The sequence below is a fragment of the Coturnix japonica genome, chromosome 1, assembly GCF_001577835.2.
Source record: "Coturnix japonica isolate 7356 chromosome 1, Coturnix japonica 2.1, whole genome shotgun sequence".
In the NCBI taxonomy this organism is placed as follows: domain Eukaryota; kingdom Metazoa; phylum Chordata; class Aves; order Galliformes; family Phasianidae; genus Coturnix; species Coturnix japonica.
The window spans coordinates 113,625,822-113,650,522 of record NC_029516.1 but is presented as its reverse complement, the minus strand read 5'-3'; the positions used below and the strand labels follow the sequence as shown (position 1 = coordinate 113,650,522).

Below are 24,701 nucleotides of genomic sequence, written 5' to 3'. Positions count from 1 at the left end.
AAAAGAAAAAGAAAAAAAACATTAGAAAGTCTGTAGATTGTTTCTAGATAGAGGATCTAAAAATGTAGACAAATGAGAAAAGGAAAAGCACTGATAGAAACAAGTATAAAATTAAAAGACAGACAAAAAACAGGCTGGGCTCCAGGGATCTGTTTTGGAGTGAGGCTGGTAACTTCTTGGAGTAAGAAGAAAGAATTAGGATCATAGAATCAAAGAATCATGGAATTACAAGGTTGGAAAGGACCTACAAGTTCGTCTAGTCCAATCATCCTTCCATAACCATTGCTCCCACAGGCTATTAAGCCAGATCTCATAGCTTCTCATCCACAGCTCTAGAACACTGCCAGGGACCATTACTCCTCCACCTCCTTGGGCAGGCCATTCCAGTGCCTGACCATGCTCTGAGAGAAAAAGTTTTTCCTTATGTCTAATGGAATGGAATGGTTTTAAATGCCTGGCTGTAGGGGGACTGTGAGAGAAGAAGGAAGTTAAAGAAGCTGAAGATTGGTGTTGAGGCTCATCACAGAACAAAAGTGGAAGACTTTCAGAAGGCAAAAGTGCAATATGTGATATGGAAACCAACAGTGGTACTTGCAGCTACATCTATGAAATTGTTGTTAGCAAAGATCTGTTCAAAACAATGTTTTATACAGAATTGTTAAATGTTTAATAGAAATGGAAAAAATAAAACAAAATGGTTTCTGTTATCTTGTTAAATTTTGTCTTTGCTAAAAGAGAAGGTGAAAATAGATCCAGCACAACACTGAATAACAATTGGAATCCTTGTAAGGTGTACTTCTAAGATAGATTTTGTGAAAAATGTTTTTAAAATAATAATTTATGTAAATACTTAAAAGAACAGAAAAGAAAAATATTGACTATAAATAAATGTGCTGAAAAAGTGGAGTAAACATCATATGGGACGATCATTTCTCAGAGCAGGGAGTGTAGAAAACAATTTTGTTTACAATAGTAACTATTGCAGCCTTGTGATATTAATTATTGCCTAGTGTTTTCTAACTGTTCTTCTGATTGTAAGATGAGTAACTGCAGTGTCTCTCAGTATTAAAGGCCAAGTCTCTCAACAGTATATGAGCAGACAAAAACATCATTGACAGATGTGCAGACATTGAATATTAGTTTGTACAAAGAAAGCTAAAATTTGTCATCTTTTAAACCTAAAGCCTTGACTTGCTAAAAAATCTTTTCCATAGAAATCTGAGTAAATGCAGGGAAGCTCCTGCAGTGCCTCCATTGAGATGCTTAAAGTCTTTTGTGTGTGTGTGTGTGTGTGTGTGTGTGTGTGTGATATTCTCTTAAATATAAATCTAACTTAAGCAGCCAGAACATTAGTTTCCAGGATTCCAGTGTATAGGCCAGATTTTTCAAGATATACTCCTGTAGCTTGCTTTCCTCACATACAACAGAACAAAAAATAAATAGCATGAGACAGTTATTTTATTGAGTTGATTTCAGACAAGAAAGTCATTAGATACTGAAAGTGTAACTTCAGCCTTTCTGAACAACAATATATAAATAAATAAATGAAAAATAAAAAGTAGTATGTTATATATATATAGCTAGTATGAAATTTAGTTAACTATGCCAAGCCTTAGAAGTTCAGTTCAAGACTGAATTATTTTTATTGACTTTAGTCACTTCCAATATAACCTAATATCATGCAATATAGCTTGCACTCTTACCACCTTGTAGTTGATTTGAGTTGTAATTGGTGCTATAATGAACATAATTAATTGAACCAAATACAATTATTGTGAAAAGTAACTGGTATTCTATTTAGGCATCTTAAACAAAATGGTAAGATCTCATTTAAAAGGAGTATGTATCACTACTTTTGCATGTTTGTATTTGCTGAAACTTATTTTTATCTTCATTTCTCTCTGTGCAGAGTTCTGCCTGCAGTTTATCTCTCGAGTGCCACTTAAATTAACTTCATTGAAGCTAAATAGGCAAGGTACACTTCATTTTTATTCTCCTGTCTATGCTTTATCTGGAAGATTCTTTTAATTAAAACTGAGTAACACCAGCTAACAGAAAGACTGAGTGTAAGATTTCCCCTGGGTTGATTCATGCTATCTAGTCCAAAGATAACATGTTCAAGTTACTTTTCAGTATCAAAGAGAAGATAGTTCTTCCTCAATTTCCAAATGCCTCATCTGTCTAGATTAACATTGTGTAAATCAAACATTAGATCTGATATTTCTTCCTACAAGGTTTACTATGTCAGCCTTTTAGCAACTTAGTATCTTCCAGCAGTCTCTGAAAGTTGAGTTTTTGCCCTTACATGTTTTCATTTTCATCTAATTACAAGATTAAAAAGACATTTTCAGTATTAGTTATCATCATGTCACTGATACAAATAGTAAGATAAGAGTTTGCTCATCATTTGTGATATACAACTGACCATTTTAGACTAGAAAATTTGTCACCACTAGCAGATAACCTGTAGAACTCATCTTTGATTTTCTTTGTCACACAAAGCAGATATTCCAGAGGAGGCTGTTGCAAAGGATTGATAATAATTTCTGTCTAAGATCTGTTCATTTTGTCCCTCATCTCTGTCTCCAGTTATTCATTTATTTCTTTACTGCATATAAAACATTGATGTTCCTTTACAGTAAACTATGTCTGTTCATATCATCTGTTTAGATGAAGCAATCCTCTGAATAGCCTCTTCTTTCGTACATGTAAGCTGGTTGATTTAGATCATCGTCAGGTAGCTTAATCAACTGGTATGTTTCCTGTATTTAGGGACTTATAAGTTTTTTAATATTTTAATCATTTTACAAGAGATGCAGAGTGTGTAGCACTTACTTTCAGCTCCTTAGGATGGTATCTTCAGAAGTCTAATGATTGTTTAATGGTGTCAGTTTCAACAGACATTTTTGTAGCAGGCTCATGCATACAAGTATATCTGTCTGTAACACATATAAGGGTTAAAAGAAAACAAACAAAAAACAAACAAACAAACAAAAAAAAACCAAAAAAACCCACACACAAAGCAAGATCATTGTAGGAGGTTACTAATTCTCTGGACAATACAAGAGGAAGATAGCTAGATATAAGGTAGAAAATTACCCCTCCCCCATCAGCTGTTAAGAATTTCTGTACTTTAAGTATAAACAGTAGGTGGCACTGCAGTTTGTCTTGTCTTTATAATATAATCAACCTAAATGACATTGACTTTTTCCAATTCCCATTTCCATAGTTTCTTTGATCTGATGAAGGAGCCAAACAGAATTCTGAAATGCAAATATTTTCTAAATAATGAAGAAGGTAGATTCAGAAGGATGGAGTACCTCACCTATAGAGAGGCTGAAAGAGATGGGATTATTCAGTCTAGAGAAGAGAAGGCCCTGGGGAGATCTTATAGTGGCCTTCCAGTATCTAAAAAGGGCCTGACTCAAGGAGCGATAGGACAAAAGGCAATAGATTTAAAATAAAAAAAGGGATGAGTTTAGATTAGATATAAGGAATAAACTATTCACTATGAAATGTGAAGGCACAGGAAAAGATAGCCCAGATAAGGTGTGGATGCCACATCCTTGCAAGCATTCAAGGACAAGATGGATGAAGCCCACTGCAGCCCGATCTGGAGTAAAGTGTCCTAGCCCATAGCCAGAGATTTGGAACTGGATAATTATTAAGCTCCCAATACAAGCTGTTCAATTATTCTATCATTCCATAACGTTGCCAGGTGGTTAATTTGAGTGCAAAAGATAAAAACAACAAAATCAACAAGAGATCTTTAAAAAATCAACTAATGTAAAACAGATCTCTGTTCCAAAAAGTCCTGTACATTTTATACAAGTTGAATAAAAGATAACAATATTTTCTGAAACTAGTAGTCAGAACAGAGGTAGTGGGCTTTTGGTTTGGTTTGGTTTATTTTGTTTGTTTCCTAATTTTTATTATAACTGAAACTGAAAACTGATATGGTGGTGAAGATTTTTACTCAGTAGTGTAGAACTGTTGTAGGTCTCTTTTCGAGATACAAAGACTTTTTATTTTTCACAGAAAAATATACATGTTATTTGGTATTGCATTATATGCCCATTTATGTCATAGAAGGCCCTGATGTTTTTGTTTGTCTTTTTACATAAGTAGCCATTTTTTATATTTCCCTTTTCAGTTTTTGACATCTTGGCTGGGGATCATCTAAGGAAAGTATGTATAGGCTAAAGTCTAGATGTGGATATTTGAGCTAGTTATTCAGATCTGTCACACTGTTCAGGAAGCAGAAATATACATTTTTGGAAAGGAACTCACTGTATCTCACAGTACAATTTAAAGGATTTTAGAATAATATTTCCCTCCAACTGCTTATTTTTTCTTTCTTGACATTGAGGAAGGTCTTGGAAATGTTTTCAGAAATAAATGCCTTTGGTTTGTCAAACTGAACCTCTGTCCTGGCAACAGTGTAAACTCAGCTGCCAAATGCTGTGTTCACCATCGTTTATAATTCTGAGGTGAGATAAATTACTGTCTGCAAATGAGAGAGCAAAACCTGAAGTCATCCATTAAATAGAAAATAGACTCAGAAAAAAAAATGGACACCATAGATGTGAATGGCACATTGTTGTTAAATCTCTCCATCTGTTTATAATTTGTCTCATTTAACTTCCGTAGATGCTATTTAAAGTGTCTACTTTAGCATTCCATCTTTTTTCTCGTCACAGCCTGCATGCATTCCTGTGCTTGGCTCCAGAGCTGACATGCCCAAGTTTCTCACTGCCACTTCCTTTGCAAAACCTTCTGTATTTTTTGTTGTTGTTTTCTCTATTAAATATGACTGAGTCGGATTCATTAGAGGATCATTAAAGGTTTGTGTGCTGACAGTAACAGACCATAAACATTGTTGATGTTAAGTTCTGATAATGATAAACATTCTGATGTTCCTTTCCAACTTCTAATTAAATAACCAACTAGTTAGCTAACTTGCATCTTTCACCTTCTCTAATATTTAATGTCTACCAAATTAAAATCTTATTAAATTCTTTACTTGATTATCTTTTTATCTTTTTTTCCCAGTCCCATATAACTCTTGCATAAATAAATAAATAAATAAATAAAAATAAAACAAAATAAAAAAAAGTAGATTTATATAATCGGAAATTATTTTTAAATTTTGTACTTTTGATGTGTTCCCTCTATTGCATAACTTATTGCTCGTGCAGTTTCCAAAAGTCATATTTTTCACCTTCTTTTCACATTTTCTTGACATCTGTCTACTTTTTACCCTTTATTTCATCATTTCATTATTTTCTCTCACCTTTTTATTTCACCTGTTGTATGACTTGAAGGTGTGCAAAGCAAAGAACTTACATTATATTTCTTTATAAAACTTTCACACAAATCCATATCATTTTGTATGTGGCATTTCTAGAAATAGAGATGTTTCTAACAGCATCTTTTTCTTTCTGAGACTGATCAAGCTAATTGGCAAACTATATTCATGTATTTATTTATTTGTAATATGCTTTGTACCTGTTTATTAGTCTTTAGTGAACTTACTTCCATGTGGGAATGGTAAAATAATTCTATCTAAATAAGCTAATGGTGTGAATGTGATGTGGATTAGTTATATTTCATTAATACTTAGTAGCTAGTTATTCAGAATTAAAATGGTTATAATGAAGCTTATAGACATAAACAATATTTGGATGCTAAAATGGAGCTAGCTCTTAAAACATACCAAAGCACTTTCATCTTTGTTTTCAGTTCCTGTTAATAAAAAGGTAGAAAGAACAGATAATATTTTGTTTCCTGTTCTTAGGCAGGAATTTCATCTTTGTAAAAATCCAAAGAGGATTTGAAGGACAAACTCCCTTAGAAAGGACATAAGTGACCACTTAAGCTTGTTTGGGGTCATGTTTTATCTCTATATGATCACGGTCTTCTGTCTTCCTACTTTGCAAAAGCATAGCATCATCTTCCTGGAGATCTTGAAACAGTAATTTGTATATGAATACAATAAAAACACATCGGTAGATTTGTTGGCTATGTAATGTTGTTTCAGGTGAAAGGAGGGAAGTCCATTGCTGGAGGTACCTAAGAGCATGGGAATACAAGAAAATCTGTTCAGAGTAGCAGCTGTGGAGCCAGATAAACAGCATGAGAACCAAGGACACCTCTAGAAGGAGAAGAAGGGACTCACAGCTCTGACTGAATATATGCCTGCATGGACATTTGAAAAGTGTTTTGTATAATGCTTTGTCAACATGTAAAGGTAGTTGGGAAAGTTGTAAGGTCAGATGGGAAAGTTAGAAAACAAAAACTTGTGAAGGTATATAAGGGATGTGAGAGCTTGTAATAAATGATTTGGATAGTTCACATCTGAGTCCATGCTTCAAACACTGCATAAGATGTCCAAGGTATGTCCATGGCACTAAGGCACATGGTTTAATAATAGGACTTGGTAGGTCAGGTTGATTGTTGGAACTCAGCTCTGGTGAGGCTGCATCTTGAGTATTGTGTTCAGTTTGGGGGTCTTCACTACAAGAAAGACATTATGCTCCTGGAACACATCCACAGAACAACAAAACTGGTGAGGGGTCTGGAGCACAAGTCTTGTGAGGAGCGGCTGAAGGAGCTGAGATTGTTTAGCCTGGAGAAGAGGAGGCTCAGGGGAGACCTCATTGCAATCTACAACTTCCTGAAGGGAGGTTGTAATGAGGTGCTTGGCCTCTTCTCCCGGGCAACAAACAGGACCCGAGGAAATGGCCACAAGTTGTGCCAGAGGAGGTTTAGATTGAACGTAAGAATAAACTTTTTCTCAGAGAGTGGTCAGGCTCTGGAATGGCTGCCCAGGGAGGTGGTGGAGTCGCCGTCCCTGGCAGTGTTCAAGAGGCATCTGGGTGAGGAGCTCTGAGATATGGTTTAGTGGTTTGCTGTAGCTATGGTAATGGGAGGACAGTTGGACTAGATGATCTTGTAGATCCCTTCTAACCTTATTATTCTATGATTCTATGAATTGTTGAACTGTAGATCTGGCAGATCCACTGAATCTTTCTTGAGAGGTAAATGTGAAAATATTGAGGTTATTCTGATAACATCATCTGCCAGGAAATCAAGATTTTGCCCTGACAAAGCAGAGTTTTTGATCAAATGTTATTCTGTGTTGTTTTCTGCTGTAGCTAGAAAAAACTTGTTGAAAAATCCCTGTGTACATGTATGGCAATCTTGTCTGATTATATTCTCTTGCTGTATAGCCTCAGGAGTCTTTGCACAAACCTCTTGCATAAGCAACCTTATAGCGTTTTCCACTGCAGAGGAGAAAAACTGTCACATCTCACTGAATCCAATATACATGTAGCAGCAAACAGCAAAGCAGCCATCAAATGGTGATTTCCTGACTTTCTTTCCCAGGAGTCCAAAACATGTGCAAGAAGTTCTGCCTAAGATCAAGGAGTCTGCCTGTCTCATTCTCAACTGGCAGGTCTTATCATTACTGGGAAGACAATGGAAAACCAGAACCCTTTTGGACAATAATATTATTTTAGATAACATTTATTCATATGGTTTTACAGGTGAAAATTGAATTGAATTAAATAAATAAATAAATAAATAAAAAGCTTTTCCTTACAAACACAATTAAAAACTTAAAAATATCACAGTTCTTTCAGTATGTTTTGCTAATTTAAGACCAGACTTAAATACTGTAATTGCTCTGGCTGTTCTTTGGCATCAGTGCATAAATGCACATAGTACTAATGTTGGCGGTGCATAGTATCTGAATGTAGCTCAGCGCTGTGATATTTTGCCCTGAGTTTGTGACAGTCATTACTGTTATGTTTTCATATTTGATAATAGTTTGTTTTCCAGCCAATTACTTTTATTAAGTTTTTGTTTCAAAATATTACACCTTTGGAAACAAAATTGAAATACACTGATTGGTTCAATAATACCCTTCCAGAAGGGAAGATAATTTCAAAAGGAGTACTTTATGCCATTTTTATTTTTTATGACAAATATATATATATATTCAGATTGTTCAAATTGAATTTTAAATTCATTATTTTGTAATTTATGAAGCTTTGAATAGATATCTCCTGAACACTTTTGAACAGGAGCAATAATACTAAATTGAATGTATAAAGCAGAATATTATTTCATCAGAAATATTAATTATTTAATTATTTCATTATTATTATTATATATTTAATTATTTCATCAGAAATATTTGATTTCAAGCTTTTTTCTTTGTTCCTACTGAACACCATTTCTTTTGGTGGAAGTGTTACTGGCAAAACAAACAAACAAAGTATCCTTTGTCACAAATAACTCCTGTTAGTTTTAAAATACTTGAAAATCTCTGTGATCATGATCCTTGTGAGAAATAGAAGTTGTAGACAAAAATGTTTACTGGAAGAGAAATGACAGCTCAGTGCTAGAGACCCTGGTGAACAGCTTAAATATGGCGTCTAGAGAATGTGACAAAGGAATGTATTTTTTGCTTATTTGTGAAGAAACTTTGGCTTACATGCTTTTGTAGTGTAACCCTGGCAGGTAAAGTAACATGTAGCCACTTGCTCACTCTCCCCATGTGGGATAGGGGAGAGAGTAGAAAGGCAAAAGTCTTAGAACTTGTGGGCTGAAATAAAAACAGTTTACTGGTTTACTGGTAAAGCAGAAGTTCTGTGCACAAGCAAAACAAAATAAGGAGTTTATCCACTGCTTCCCATTTGCAGGTAGGTGTTCAGCTTCTACCAGGGCAGAAGGACTCACCATGCATAATGGTTTCTTGGGAAACTCTGAATGCCCTCACCTTCCTCCTTTACCCCAGCTTTTACTGCTGAGCATGATGCCCTGTGGTACAGCATAGCTTTTTGGTCAGTCTGTGTCAGCTACCCTGGCTTGATCCTGTCTGCTTGTGCACCCCTAGCCTGCTCACAGGCAGGGAAGACTGAGAAGAAAAATCTTTGCCTTTGTGAAAGCACTTGAACTCTTCAACAACTAAAACCATTATTGTGCTATCACCACTGTTTTCATAAAAGAAAAAAAACAAAACAAAACACATCATACAGGCTTCTAATTAATTCAATCCTAGAGAAAATCTTGACACGTGCTTATTTTATGAAGAGAATAAGTGAACGTACTTCTCCTGAATTTGGAAGATGGGCTTCCTGTGCTTCCCTCTGACAACACTGAAATTTACAGAACCTAAAGAAGGGAGCTGCATTTTTTATTTTCTCTTGATCAGTCAGCATAGCTGGCAGAAAAAAAAAAAAAAAAGGAAAAAAAAAAGTACATTTTGTGATATTTTAATGGATGTGCAGCCTTCAAATTCATGTTGAAGTCTTTTTGAAGCATTCTGTTTCTTTGAGCGATATAAAGTTTAGTTTATTTGATAAATAATAGAACTACAACTTTGAAATTATATGTTGGTTAGTCTTTGCACTTTTGCACAAATGGGTAAGCTGCAAAAGCAAACAAACAAACAAACAAAAAAACCCTTGGTTACATTTAATTGAGTTAAATGCTTTCAGGTGTGGTAGCCAACCTTAAAGAATCCGAGAAGAAAAATAGATTCTTATCCTTGCAGTCTCCCTGAAGCAAGAGGTTAGAATCATAGAATCGTAGTATATACCAAGCTAAAAGGGATCCACAAAGATCACTGTGTACAAATCCTAGCTCTACACAGGACTACCTAAATATTAAACCTTATTTCTAAGTGCATTGCCTAAACACTTCTCGAACTCCAGCTTCCCTCATAAGGAGCTGTAGACCACCATGAGGCCTCCCCTCAGTCTCTTCTGTGCTGAATAAACCAAGGAACCTCAGCCTTTAGTCTCTTCACCATCTTTGTAGCCCTACTTAGGACAGTCTCTAATAGTTTTATGTTCTTATATTGTGGTGTCTAAACTTGCACATAGTACTCGAGGTGAGACTGCACAGATCAAAGTAGAGTGGGACAATCCCTCCCCTCTCCCTGTGGCAGCACTGGGCTTGATGCACCCCAAGGCAGGATTGACACTTTTGACTTCCAAGGCATACTGCTGGCTGTTCAACTTACCATCAACCAGAATTCCCAGATCCCTTTCCACAGGGCTGCTCTCCAGTCTCTCAGATATGAAAGGCAGCGCTAGCACTGGATGGGATGTTCATAGATAAATACTGCCATGGTATTCTGTGTAAACCAACAAATACAATGTATTGACAGAAATTAGATGAATCTTTAAATATATATATATATATATATATATATATATATATATATATACACACACACACACACACACATATATATAATTTAAGTATATAAATATATATTTAAAGATTCATCTAATATATATATATATTATAAATATAAATATAAATTATATATATATATATTTCAGAAGCTGTTTGTTTACAAATCCATACTTGTCATGATTCACATTTCCATTTGGACTAACTATTTAAATGAGAGAATAGTTTTAACAATTGATGTTAAGATAACACATGACTGGGAATTTTTGAAGGGCAAACTGTCAGACAGAAAAGAGTCATCAATCCACCATGTGACCATATAGGCTCTGGTCTACAAAGCCTGCAAGTTTATATATTCTTCTTCTTGTGTATTACTTTTTTACTAAAAGCAGTTTAGTACTTTTTGCTTCAGGCATTTACTACAAAAGGATTTTATCATCTTCTAAAGTCTGACTTGCTGAATTTTAAATTAAGATTGACAGATTATGTTTTGACATGTTCTGGGTATTTACACTCTCAAATAAGGTGAATCCAGGAGGAAATAATTCTTATCTTGTAATTATGAGTTGTACAAGAAGAAAAAATTTGCATATGCTTGGCTCGAACTGTGAAGTGCAAATATCTTCAAATCCTTCTACAGTTTTAGCCTGTTATATTTCTCTTTTCTCTACAACTGATCTCTGCCTGCCTAGTTTCTGTGATTTAGAACGGAAGAACTTTGATGATGCTGTAACATTTCAAGACAAAAATCCTAAATTTGAAGCAGAACAAAATTTTGATTCAGTTCTTAACATTTTATTTATAAAAGAGCCCCTCTTATATAGAACAACCAACAGCAAAAATCGTATCAGTTATTTGTTTTTTATGTCAGAGTGGTTTGACTGCATTGCAGTTCTGAGACTGTAGTAGCTTGGATCTTATAAAGTAGTAGCTGCTTAATTTAAAAAAATGAAACCCAAAAGGTATTTCTACAGGTGTTCTTAAAGGCTCTGTATAACCTCTATTGAAGTTCCAATTTCCTCTTCCTAAGCATTCTGATTAGAAATAGATTAAGTTGCAAGTTAAACCGTGCAAATGACATCAAAGAACTGTATTTCTAACTTTCAACAGAGTAACACAGTCTGCTTTATTGTTCTGGACCAAGAGTCCTACTTGCTATAGTTATTATCTTCCAACTGACAAATCTCAGTGTTCAGTATTTGCATGGTTAATTTTCAGCACAGTCAATCAGAAAAGACATCAAGGTGCTTTCAGGCTGAATTCTTCCAAATATTGTTGATTTTTTCTCCAGGGAGACATATGAGTAGTAGAATAACTTGCTATGCTGCATTTATAGAATCATAGAATCATAGAATGACTTGGGTTGGAAAAGACCCAAAGGATCAAGTTCCAACATCCCTGCCACAGACAGGGCCACCAACCTCCAGATCTGGTCCAAGTTGTCCAGGGCTCCATCCTACCTGGTCCTGGACACCTCCAGGGATGGAGCATCCACAGTCTGTCTGGGCAGTCTGTTCCAGCACCTCACCACTCTCGTTGAAGAGCTTCCCCCTGACAAGTAACCTAAACCTTCCCTTCTTGAGCTTAAAACCTTTTCTCCTTGTCCTGTCACTATCTTCCTGAGTTAAAACTTGATTCCCCTCCTTTTTGTAATTCTCTTTTAAATGCTGAAAGGCTGCTATGAGATCTCCTTACAGCCTTCTCTTCTACAGGCTGCACAAGCCCAGCTCCCTCAGACTGTTTTTGCAGCAGGGAGGTGTGCTCCATACCTCTGATCATCCTCATACACCTCATTTAAATGAAATTTAAATTTCATTTAAATATTTAAATGAAATATTTTCTGATCATTTTCACAAAAAGCAGTAGAACATCCAAAAGCTCCACGTCCTTCTTATGCTGGGAGCCCCAGTCCTGGACGTAGGACTCCAGATGAGCTGAGGGGAACAGTTACCTCCCTCTCCTTGCTGGTCACTCATCTTTTAATGCAGCTAGTTTTTGATCTGTAAAGGTGAAGGCATACTGCATAGGCATTACTTATAATAATGATGCCATAAGTATGTCATTTATTCCCAAGACAATGAAACCTAGTGTCCTGAGAATGTATAGGAAATCACCCATATTTTAAAGAGCCTAAAGAGAGATCATAGAATCGTAGAAAGCCTTGGATTAGAAGCATCTATTTCCAGCTCCCTGCCATGATCAGCATTACCACCCATTAAGTCAGGTTGCCCAGGACTTCATCTAACTGGAACATGAGTACTTACAGGGATGGAGCATCCACAGCTCTAGGAAGCCTATTCCAGTGTCTCACCACTGTCTGAGTAAAGATTTTCCTCCTAATATTTAATATAAATCTCACCTTGTTTAGTTTAAAACCATTTTTCCTTGTTCCGTTGCTACCAGACTGTACAAAAAAATTGGTCTCCATCCCCCCCTCCCTTTAAGTGCTGAAGACAACAATGAGGTCTCCCAGAGCCTTCTCCTCTCCAGGCTGAACAAACCCAATTCCCTCGTCCCTTCTTCATAAGACAGGTGCTCCAGCCCTCTGATCATCTTAATGGCCTTCTTCTGGACCCACTTCAGCAGCTTCAGGTCTTGTACTGGGTGCCCCAGACCTGGATGCCATATTCTACATGGATGTGGGTAGAATCCACTGTGTACACTGGTGGCTAATGTCCAAAGTTTTGTCCACCAGGACTCCCATGTCTTTTTCCATAAAAGAATGTGTAGAAATAGAAAAAAAAAAAAAGGGAAGGAAAGAAGATAAAGCAGGTGGTCTTGGATCAAGGTATAAGTTAAGGAAAGCACTTACATGTGACAGTTGCCATGCCTTTCCTGTCCTACAGTATACATCCTGTGGGAATCTGACACTGTCAGCCGAGTTAAGGAGAACCAAATCCACATGATAATTTTTTGAGATAGAGCTAAAACCTACTGTAGTTATTAGATGGTTCAAAAATGAAGGACAAGACCAGATTTATGGGTGTATGTATATGTATTTCTGTGTATCTGGCTATCTTTAGATAGATAGATAGATAGATAGATAGATAGATAGATAGATAGATAGATAGATAGATAGATAGATAGATAGAGATATATCTTTATATACATACACACACATATGTATGTATGTATGTATGTATATGTATATGTATATGTATATGTGTATATATATGTGTATAAACACCATTGCTGCACTATAACCCCTCATTTCATAAACTAAGATCTCTAAATCCAAAGTTGAGCTAAACAGATATTTTCTTATTGAAATTTTCATGGCCTAATTTCATGAATGTACTCTAATTTCAGTCACAAAGCCTGAAATATATCAATTTAGCAAGAAAGTAGTACTTGGCCAGCTTCATCAGTCACTACTAATTAACCAACTGCAACAGCTATTTGTATAATGGAAGTTTTTAATCAAAGCTCTAGAACTAAAATTCCCTCTTTAGCTCTTCCAAAATGACATTGTGCTGCCACTGAAGATACCATCAGTTTAAAATTAGCAGAGCATAATTGTACAGAAGTATTGTGGAATGTTGCTTATTTATTTTTGTGATCTATGGTGAATATAGAAGTTCAGCTGCAGCAGAATTACTATACTCTTTATTTAATTTAGTCAGTATTTACATAGTAACATCTTTGTTTTCAGAGCAGTCAACAGAAGAAAGTCATAAATTTAATAGGTTTGACCATCCTATTTCAAACTAGTGGATGAAGGGTGAGCAAAAGACCGTGCCTACAGTCTGAGTTGGAAGCATCTTATAGTCTTATATGGAGACAGTGACTGTTCTGCATAGATAGAGAAAATACGAAAATATTGTACCCACTCTTTCTGCCTGAGCTGTGCCATTTCTGATGTGATTATGCTGTAATTATTTTGTGGAGTTTTTGCTTAGCACTCTTTCAGAGTTTAACAAAGTAGGAAACATGGCACTTAACTAACAAACATTACCTAGCAACAATCATGAAATCTCCTTTCATAAATGTCTTTTATGACATTTCCTTAATGAAGCTACTAGACTATGAAAAATTGCCCAAAATCCCTCTGTTTATCATGTAATTAATCTAGTTTAATAATCACTTTCATCATGCCAGCACAACTGCTGTTGACATCAAGACCCCATCTGGGTTTCAGAAGTCCACATCTCTTCCTCAGCCTTTTTAATTGTCTGCTTTATAGCTTGCTATCTCAATCCTACCAAAAATGAATGATCACAGATTTGTTGTCAAAATATGTATTGAAATGTAGTAACATAAATTCAGACATCTGCTTTCATGCTTAACATACACTGGCACTGTAGTTTGGAACACATATTATCCTGAGGCAATTCAGTTACCTTTTTCTCTTCTAGTTAAGTGAGAAAAAATTATAGCAACTTAGGGATCACTTAAGACTGGCTGGTAGTATTTTGATTTAAATTGCATTAGACGACCATTATATTCCTCTCCAAGTTAAAACTCTTGAGACCTAAAGAATAAAAGTCAGGACACAAGTTTTCACTAGTCTCTGTGAGGTGTTATTTTGTTGTTTTTGTTTTGTTTTTGTTTTTGTTTTCTTCTTCCTGTGTCTTATGAATATTGCCTTCTCCATCTAAAATACAGCAGAGGTAGTTTTTGTTTTTCCATCTGTCTTCAATTTTATAGTTTTTCTATATGTCCAACGTTTTGGAATTAGCATGTTTTTTTGAGGGCTTGTTCTGTGCATGATGAAACGCTCCACTCCAAGAACTAAAGAAAATACTATGGAGGAACAGAGGCTGTCTTACGCCTGCTGGGGGCACTGCGATACAAAGAAAAGGAGCAGTGAATGCTGGTGAGATTGTTTTCGGCCAGTTTGTCCTACAACATTTTATGACAGAATAGCATTTGACTGTCAAGTTTGAACCACTTTTTTCCTCGAAGTATTTTTTTCCTGATGTATTTATTTTGAATTCATTATGATTTTTTATTTCTATGTATTTATTTATTTTTCTCTAGAAGGCACGCTGAAAGATCTTAATTGTGTCTGAAGGACATTTTTCAGTATTCTCACACACACTCATACTGACGAGGAGGACTGAGATAATAGCGTTAAAATGAGAAGTAAAATACAAATAATTTCTGTAGTATAGTAAAAGAATTTTCAAATTATCTCCTATCATCATTACAAGCATCTTTATTAATTTGGTAATTCTATAGACAGAATCACTATAATTTTATAGGTAATATTAAATTTACATTATTTTATGGAGGGCAGAAAAAAGAAGAATGACCAATCATTTTGATATAAAATGTAAAGTGTTATGCACATTTCTGACAGTGCTGTCGAATAAGTTGTCACTCAATATAATTCATTAAATTATATTAATTTAATTTAAAATTGTCTTTAAGATTTTGCAGATTTATTATCTGAGTGCAGACCAATCATTATAACTTCTTTTTCACAGACAAATTATAAGGTTTTCCATAGGGGGAAAAAAAATCAGTAGTTATAGTAGTGAGCTCATAAAATAACAAAAAATATGCACATATGATTCTGTATAAAATAGAAAATATGATGAGTAAATAGCCTGTTAGAAATTTTATTTGCTCATCAACAGTGTATCAGCCATTCTCTTTGCTCATCATTTACAGAAGATCTTTCACTTTAGAAGCTGACAAAAATACCTGCAACTGTCAGCAAAAAAAAAGTTAAGATAATCAGAATTGAGAGCTGTCACTGGGAGTAAAAAGATGATTAAATGGATTCACTAACCACTCAAAAGGAAAAGGCTATCCAAGTTCCACAAATATAGTAGTATAGCTATAGTGCTATCTGCATGATTGACAGTAGTTCCATGTAATTTCAGGCTATTTTACTTCCTTTCACTCCTAAAAAGACGTTCTCTGTACTCTTCTCCCATTAGTAGTCAAATTATAATGACTTATAAGGTTTAGTTGTGGTGTGATTTATGGTAACGGAGTTATTCTTGCAAAACGGATGCAGTTTTCATTGCAAATTTATTTGCATCCAGTTATGCCCTAGGAAAATGGAAGACTTACTTTGATGGTACGATAATCATAGATTAGAGGCTTAGCTGAAGAGAGGTCATTTTATTTTCAGGACTTATCAGTAAACTGCGTGTAAGTGCTATTGATTTGCTGACTGCTTCTTTGTAGTCTTAAAGAAAGGATTTGGCAACATGTTCCCAATATTCTATGCTTTCTGATAAATTCTTTGCATTGCAATAATCCTTTTGTACTTGCATCAGATACATATCTCCTGTTTTTTCAAAACTGAATGACATGCCATTAGTATTTACCAACTGTATTTTTCCTGCATTAATATTTCTGTACTTTTAATAGCACTTTCTGTAGCATTATGGAGAAAAAACAAGATCTGTTCTTACTATTCTGTCTTTGACAAAAACAGTAAAGTAGTATTGACAGTGTATTACTTTTATATGTGGCATAGCATAACATAGTTTCATGTTATCCCTATAAAAAGGAAAGTATATTGTCACTAATATATGGACATTTTCTTTTTCAGAGTTGCACTTAATCGTACAAATTTCATAATTCACTTCAGTTCCAAATTTTTAAGTCAGTTGTGGAGTTTTCTTACAGAGGGTATACGTACATGTGTTTAGTATATCTTCAGTTAGTCATCCATATTCTGGTAGTAGCCAGTAGAGCAAAAGTACATTTTAATGCTTAACAGAGCAACTGGCATGTTTCATATATGTAAATGCTATAATGATCAAAGTAGTACTCTGACTATATATGAAGTACCATTTCCAAAAAGAGAAAACTGAGGATGGATAAGATCTTGATAGCATTCACCAAATGAAAGCTAACCAAACAAAGAACAGTATGAAACAGTTTAATTCTTAATTAGTTAAAAATTTGCTTACTTCATCTGGACATTACTTCTCATTGTTGTAATAATTCTTATGCTTAGAAGGACACAGATACTGCTAAGTTTCTTAAGATGACAGAGAGAAGAGTCATCACCTCTTGACACATATTTGTTATAGTTTCTCTTTCAGACTAGGGAGTGTTAAAGGTCAGGGCTTTGGCATTCAGACTGAATCTCAAGAATTTGTACTTTAAATCTTGGCTTAAAATACATTTTCCACATTCACCACAATTTGAATCTATTTATGAGTGTTAAGTGACAATCATTTCTTTGTTCAAGGAGATGTTACAAGATGATAACGTAGAATTTTTTGGACAATGGTGGTGGAGCAGAAGATTAACAGTAAAATAATATTTTCATTATGTATTTTTATCTTTATCCTTCTTAAGGCCTCCAGCTCATTTCTTCCCCTTCTGTAACAGAAAGATGACAAAAGCATGCAAAGAATAGTAGAATTAAATGAAGACAGAAAATATTAATCTTGTTAATAACAGTGCTTGCTTGTAATTGTAGGTCACTTAATAGATTTCTGAAACTATTGCACAGTGACATTTCTTTAAAAGGTATACAGATCAGAAAATATATATATATATATATAAAAAACTATTGGATCAGCCAGTTACAGAGTAATTCCTTTAAGAGGAATCTGAAAGCTCACATTAGAAAATCATATAGTAATGATGAGCACTTGATGTAGAGCTAAATACGTGCATTTCTTGCCCTCATCTGGGATGTTCAAATATAGTTAATGAATGTAATTTTCCAGTACAAAGTATATTATTATCTCTAGATGTTAATCTACCATGTTCTGTACCTAGAACAGTGATCAGAACAGAAGAGAAAAATCAGTTCAGTTTTTCAACCTTGTGTTTACTAGTGAATTATCAAAAAAATCCTCAATACTTCCATCTTTTCAGATTGGTGTATTCAGTCACAGCCCACAGAAAGACCTTTTGAATTAAAAAAAAAATCCCTTTTCTCAATTATAGTTGAGGGGTGGATCTAACTGCTGTTATTTCAAACAAATTATTTTGTAATTTCTCACTACAACAACTTCTATGGAACCCAACATTAGAATGGCAGAACACTGATTTTCTGTAGCATATGTTACTGTGGCACTTTAAAGTACCTTGACGCTAATCCCACAAACTATTTAGATCCTTAGGTCTGCCTTTCTTTTACATGCTGCCTTAATTCCTGATGTAGGGACTTAATAACTCCTGTTTCTTTCTTTTTTCTTTTTTTTTTTTTNATGCTGCCTTAATTCCTGATGTAGGGACTTAATAACTCCTGTTTCTTTCTTTTTTCTTTTTTTTTTTTTCTTTCTTTCTTTTTTTTTTTTTTTTTTAATTCAAAGCATACAAAGTTGGCAAAAGGACTCTGTTTGCCTTCAAAAATCAGAATACTGAGTCCCTTGTTACACTGGACTGCATGAGATGATGGCACAAGCCAAACTACACCACCCTGTCTCCATTTTGTATTACAAAACTGTCTAGTAATCTGACTGAAAGAACATTTTCTACAAAGAGCATTTAAAATACATAGAACATTTTGACCAAAAATCTTGATGTTATTTTTGTAATCTGATAACAGAAGCAGTTTTCCATTCGTAATAAAACTTGGAGAATCAACAAATCACAGAATCACAGAACATAGTGGGCAGAAAGAGACCTCTGGGGATCACCTAATCCCATCTTCTAAAACAGTTTCCTTACAGTAAATTGAACAGGAAAGTGTTGGTGTGGGTTTTGAATATCTCCAGAAAAAGATACTTCACAGACTCTCTGAGCAGCCTGTTCCTGTGATCTGTCAGCCTCAAAATAAAGAAGTTCCTCCTCATGTTTGTATGGAACTTCCTGTATTCCAGTTTTTCCTCATTGCCTATTATCCTGTTGCTTTCCACCACTGAAAAGAGCCTGTGCCCATCCATTCGACTCCCACACTTCAGGTATTTACAAACAGTGATGAGATCCCCCTTCAGTTTTCTCTTCAATAGTCTGAGCAGTCCCAGATTTCTTAACCTTTTCTCACACAGGAAATGCTCCATGCCCCAGGATCCCATGTGCTCTTGACAAAAACAGAAATTCCTTCTTCTTCCTAGTCAGTGATCCAGGAAGTAGATCATGTAAGGGACTCTCTGATATGTGGCTGTTACAGGTATCTTAGAAAAAAGATGCTATTTTTTACTTAGGTGCTCATGAGAGAAGGAAGTATAGATATTCATGTCAAGCCAGACCTGATATGTGGTCTGAGGACCACACCAGAAGGTAACTCCAGATTTCATGGTAGTAGTGGTTTCTCTATTCAGCCTCAAGCACAGCAAAAGAAAAACTACCTTGTAAAGTTAACATGTATATTGCAAAAGAATTTCATACTTTGATATGACATGTAGTCCTCCCTCTTTAAAGCATTTCCAACTATCTTATAGGAAAAAAAATGACATTCTCTCTTTACTGGTACATACCATCCTTTATTGGCCTTAAGGGCCTACTTCAGGAGCTTAACTAAATAATGATCACAGTTCCAAAACTCTTTCTTAAAACTTAATAAATAGAAAAAAAAAAAAAAAAAAGAAGAAAAAAAAAAAATTCCTGTAAGCAAAGATGTGCAGTTCTATCAATTTGTGACATAGTTTATGACAGGCAAATTAGGCAAAATGTGAGTGTGCTTGGATGTCTTTGATTTGGTGTTATATATTAAACAGCAATTATTTCCTCAGACAGTGAGGGACAGCCACAGAAGAACATGGTTAGTTTGTGGTTATGGATTCAGCATATGATATTCAAAAAACAGTATGTGCAACAGTCACATTGCATGAATGGTGTCATATTTCAAATATAATTTTCCGTAAGACTTTCTCTTCAGGGAGGAGTTAAAGCTTAGTAATGACTAGATGCAGACATTTTGGCAGTCCTCACTCATAGACAGCATTTGTTGAGCCTAAAAATATGAAAATAAGAAAAATAGTTGTATGGCTTGAGGTTGAAATGAAAATGAATCCTCAGTTTTGCATCTTACAGCTATCTAGCTCATAAACTTATTTAACACAAAGAAATGAGTTTGCAAAAGTGTTTTAATTTTCATTTTGTTCATTTTCAACTTCCTAACATATTTTTCAGCTGAGTGAGTTAGTCAATAATCTTTAGTGTCAAAAGCACATCATGCATATATGAGAGCAGAGAATTAAACTTCTTGCTAAGATATGGTTTATATTAACATTAGAAGGTATTTGAACTATAGGATTTATTTTTTTTTTACTTATTATTAGCATGTCTCGAGCCTATTTTTACCAAAATAAGAAGTGCTATGAAGTTCTAGAAACTAAAAATAAATTTAAAAAAATAAAATAAAATTTTAAAAAGAATGTTTGGACCTTCCCTGATTTTGTTAGTGAATCAAGTGAAATTGTAAAGGATCTAAAATACAATAGGGTCAAAATATCTGCAATCAGGGGATAGTTTCTCTTGAGTTGTCTTTCATGTCACAAGGTTTTTGGTCAACTTAAATTCACATGGACATATTCTTAACATATTTTTTGTTCAATTTAAAATAAACCATGCTGGTAAATAAAAGCTGAATTTGACCAAGAGATCACCTGTGCTATAAATGGGACTGGTGTCTACCAAGACCATCTTGATCTTATAATCTTATTCCCCTCCCACATTTAATTACTATATCAAACAAGATATTCTTCTTAATGTTCAATAGCTGTAGCAGAAACAGTTCACTTCTAAATTGGAATACACTCTTGAAACCTGAACTGTACACAGTTGTGGGTTTTTTTTGTGTAAAAGACATTCAGAAACTGAGACAAGAAAAATTACTGCATTTTTTGCTTGAACCAATAAGAAAAGATTTTATTTTAGGGAAGAGCATATTACTAGAATTTGGGAATGTCTTCCTGTTGATTCAATTCCTACATGAGATATCAGAATATGTATTTTACCTTAAATCTATCTGTATGTGATTTTTTTCCCAACAAATACTTTCATAAAGAGAACTTTACTATCTCTGTAGGTAAGAATTATTATTATAATAAAAAAGAGTAATTCAGAACCAAAGTCAAATAATGAAAGATATCTTGCATTGTAATGTGTTTTCTCAGTACTATTCCTAATTTTCAACCTATAGATTTCATTATATTTTTTATAATATTGCTTTATTTATTTATTTATTCATTTATTTATTTATTCCCCAATTCTCATCTTATGGTTCTTGAATGTCTTTAATAAGTATGAGAAAACATAGTGCATTTTTTAAAAAATACAATAGTGAAAAAGTTCTTGGAATAATCATTAAACTCAGGTAAAAATAATAATAATAAAATAGCATAAATTTCTTACCTTTCTGTTTCACAGAATCACAGAATTATCAAGGTTGGAAAAGACCTAGAAGATCATCCAGTCCAACCATCACCAATACTTCCTATCTAAATCATATCCCTCAACACAACATCCAAACATTTCTTGAACACCCCCATGGTTGGCGACTCCACCACCTCCCTGGGAAGTGCATTCCAGTGCCTGACCACGCTTTCTGAGAAGCAATATTTCCTAATGTCCAGTCTGAATCTCCCCTGCTGCAGCTTGAAACCATTCTCTCTAGTCCTATCACTGATTACAAGAGAGAAGAAACCAACTCCCAGCTCACTAAAACTTCCCTTCAGGAAATTATAGAGAGCAACAATGTCTCCTCTGAGACAGCTCTTCTCCAGGCTGAGCATTCCCAGGTGCTGCAGCCTCTCCTCATATTGCACAATTGTGCTCCAGACCCCTCGCCAGCTTTCTTGCCTGTCTTTGAACATGTTCCAAAGCCTCAGTGTCTTCCTTGCACTGAGGGGTCCAAAACTGGAAACAGAACTCGAGTTGTGGCCTCACCAGTGCTGAGTACAGGGGGACAGTCACCTCTCTGCTCCTGCTGGCGTCACTGTTTCTGATGCAAAATGTATGTAAGTGTCACATGTGTGACATCCTTTTTGATGGAGTTCTGTGACGTGAGTCCAATGGATTTGAGACCAGACTTGAAGCCTGTGGGCATCACCCAGGAGTTGGGGCGAGAGGATTAGGCCTAGGAACAGGAACCTCTTTGGTTATTATCAACTCCCACCTTTTTTGGTCAGGAATCTATGTGTGTTTTTGGTTTTTTTGTTTTTGTTTTTGGGTGGTGTTTTTTTTTGTTGTTGTTTTCTTTTTCTTTTTTTTTTTTTTCCTTCTTCTTTTTTTTTTTTTTCCTTCTTCATGTAAAGAACAGAGTCATTGTGCAGCTTGTGAATGAATTGATTCACGCCTGCTGATTGGTGCTGTTCTCTACAGGGAGCTGCAATGGAAATGGACACTTGTGGTCCACTGTCCAGCCCCCTCCCGCGTGCTAAGATCAGCCAAGTTGTCAAGGCCTGGCTCTTGATTGGTGAGTTGCGCCAAGGTTGAGAGTTAGATTTTCTGGGCTTTGAGACACGTCTTCCAGTTGCAGGTTGTGTTATTTCTGATGTGCTGACCTCTTGAGCTTCAGCCCCAAATGAGGATTCAAGTACTACCACAGCAGGAATGGTTTAGATTGGAATTGGAATGCAGAAGGTTGGAGTCAGCAGGAGCAGGGAATCGATCATCCCCCTGTACTTGGCACTGGTGAGTCCTCACCTTGAGTTCTGTGTTCAGTTCTTGGCCCCTCACTGCAAGAAGGACACTGAAATCCTGGGATATGTCCAAAGAAAAACATTGAAGCTGTGAGGTGTCTAGAGCACAAGTCTTATGGGGAGCTTCTTATGGAACTGGGATTATTTAGTCTGGAAAAGAGGATGGTCAGGGAAGACCTTATCATTCTCTACGATTACCTGAAGAGAGGTTATGTGGGGGTGGGGGTTTTCCTGCTCTTCTCCCATGTAACTAGTGACAGGACTGGAGGGAACGGCCTCAGGTTGTACCAAGGGAGATTCAGCTTGGATGCTAAGAAAACCATCTCGAAATGGGTGCTCAGACGCTGGACGCATTTGGATGGCTGAGCACTTTGATGGGTGAGCATCACACTGTGGGAAAACACGCAGTGGTTATCTCTGTGAACAGCCACATCTGTGGGGACTGGTGGCTTTTTCATGTTACCCTTGTGATTCAAGTCCTACATCCAGTTCCACATGTTGTTTGAAGCACCATCTTAGAGGCAGCCTTGATTTCTGCAGCCCCGAGCTTTGTGCCACGAGAGCTCTCCTGCTTCTCGCTGTGATGTGAGACCAAATGGAAGGCCCTGCAGAAGTCTGGGTAGGTGATGTCAGTTGCTGTTGATTTCCCAACCCGTGCTGGGAAAAGCAGGGAATGGGACTGGGGGACATCCCGGTGGTGGGATCCTGCCTCATCAGAACTGAATGGCTGTTCTGATCCACATATTTTAACATGAGTGAATCTGACACTAACGACAGAAGCAAGGGGCCTGTGGGGAAAAAATGTATGTACTGCAATTTGTGGTGCAAAGTGTTCTAGGAGCTGCTGGTAACAGTGCCCAGAAAGCTTGCTTTTTTGATGGGGAGATAATTAACTAGGTTATTTTAATGAATCTATTTTCTTTCTGTTCATCATTCATACTACCTCTCAAAAAACTGTCTGTGGATTCTCAAGTAGTATTTCTTGCTAAAGAGAATTCATGTGCACCCTTCCTATTTGTCTGCTCAAATTATCTTGCAATCATCTCTGTCTGTGTTTCTTTTAGACCCTGAGGTGGAGCAGAGTGGAACACAGACTTGGGTGAATCTTCAGTCAGGAGCAGGGACACGTAATGCTCATCTTAGGTGTCTGGCTGACAACAAGAGCAGAGAGGTAAGTTTCATAGGGTCGCGTGCCCATTTTATTTTATTTTTCATTCATGATGCATAGAGGCGTTCCCCAGACAAAGTGAGCATTTCTCAACTGGACTTTCTAGAAATGAGCTAGGCAGTGAAAATGGGTTTGAAGCATTCCTAAGAGCCCCGCAAGAGAATGCTGAGAGTTAATCTGGCACCCTCCTTTGGAAACGTCCGTTGTCTGTCAGCTCTTCAGCTGTGCCCTAACACCTCCCATTGCGCTGCCACACCAGGATAGAATTCCAAGCCCACACTGAGTCCTGGAATGTTGTGGTGCCGTGTTGGAATCAGATGTGACCACGTGGTCTTGGCTCCCCGCCTTGTGGGGGGTCATGGTGGACCAGGCTGTTGGCCGTTGGTGATGTCATAAGCGGCTGGAATGAGGGGAGGAGCGGTGCGTTCTGTGTTCCTTTGTGGGTGAGCTAGTGGTCGGAGTGGTTGGTTGTCTTGTTGTTCTTGTGCCTTTAGTGCCTTTTCTTCAGAAGTTTTTGCGCAGCAGCTTGTAGGTAAGCTGAACCAGCATGGGATGGACGGGTGGGCAGTGAGGTATTGAGAACTGGTGGCTGTCGGGGCTCACAGCACCGTATTGCTTACTCTTGACCACCAGACGTAGTTTTCCCCCGGTACACACGTTGCAAAGAGGGTGTCTGTAAAGGTGGCACCCGTCCCATGCTTCTTCCGTTGTCTTCTTTGCTCAATTGTGGAAGCATCATAAAGTTGCTGGGCAGACAGGCATCACGTAGCCTGAGACTCAGCATGTCTTGCAGCAAGTGGATGGGACGG

The 24,701-nt window shown here is 36.3% G+C and overlaps 1 protein-coding gene and 1 long non-coding RNA gene across 9 annotated transcripts in view; one reads left to right on the top strand and one right to left on the bottom strand.

Annotated features, from left to right (window-relative positions):
• Positions 1-24,701, top strand: part of LOC107306151 (rho GTPase-activating protein 32-like) — a 670,538-nt gene that overhangs the window by 640,776 nt on the left and 5,061 nt on the right. The window contains exon 1 of one of the 8 annotated variants that reach the window (XM_032441354.1): positions 23,539-23,895. The exons of the other annotated variants lie outside the window; for them this stretch is intronic. The gene's annotated coding sequence lies outside the window, so the exon portion shown is untranslated. Of the gene's footprint in view, positions 1-23,538; positions 23,896-24,701 lie in introns of those variants that run through there. 8 annotated transcript variants of the gene reach the window in all.
• The window catches only part of LOC116652501, a 659,218-nt gene that overhangs the window by 632,733 nt on the left and 1,784 nt on the right, over positions 1-24,701 (bottom strand). The gene's annotated exons all lie outside the window — the stretch shown is intronic.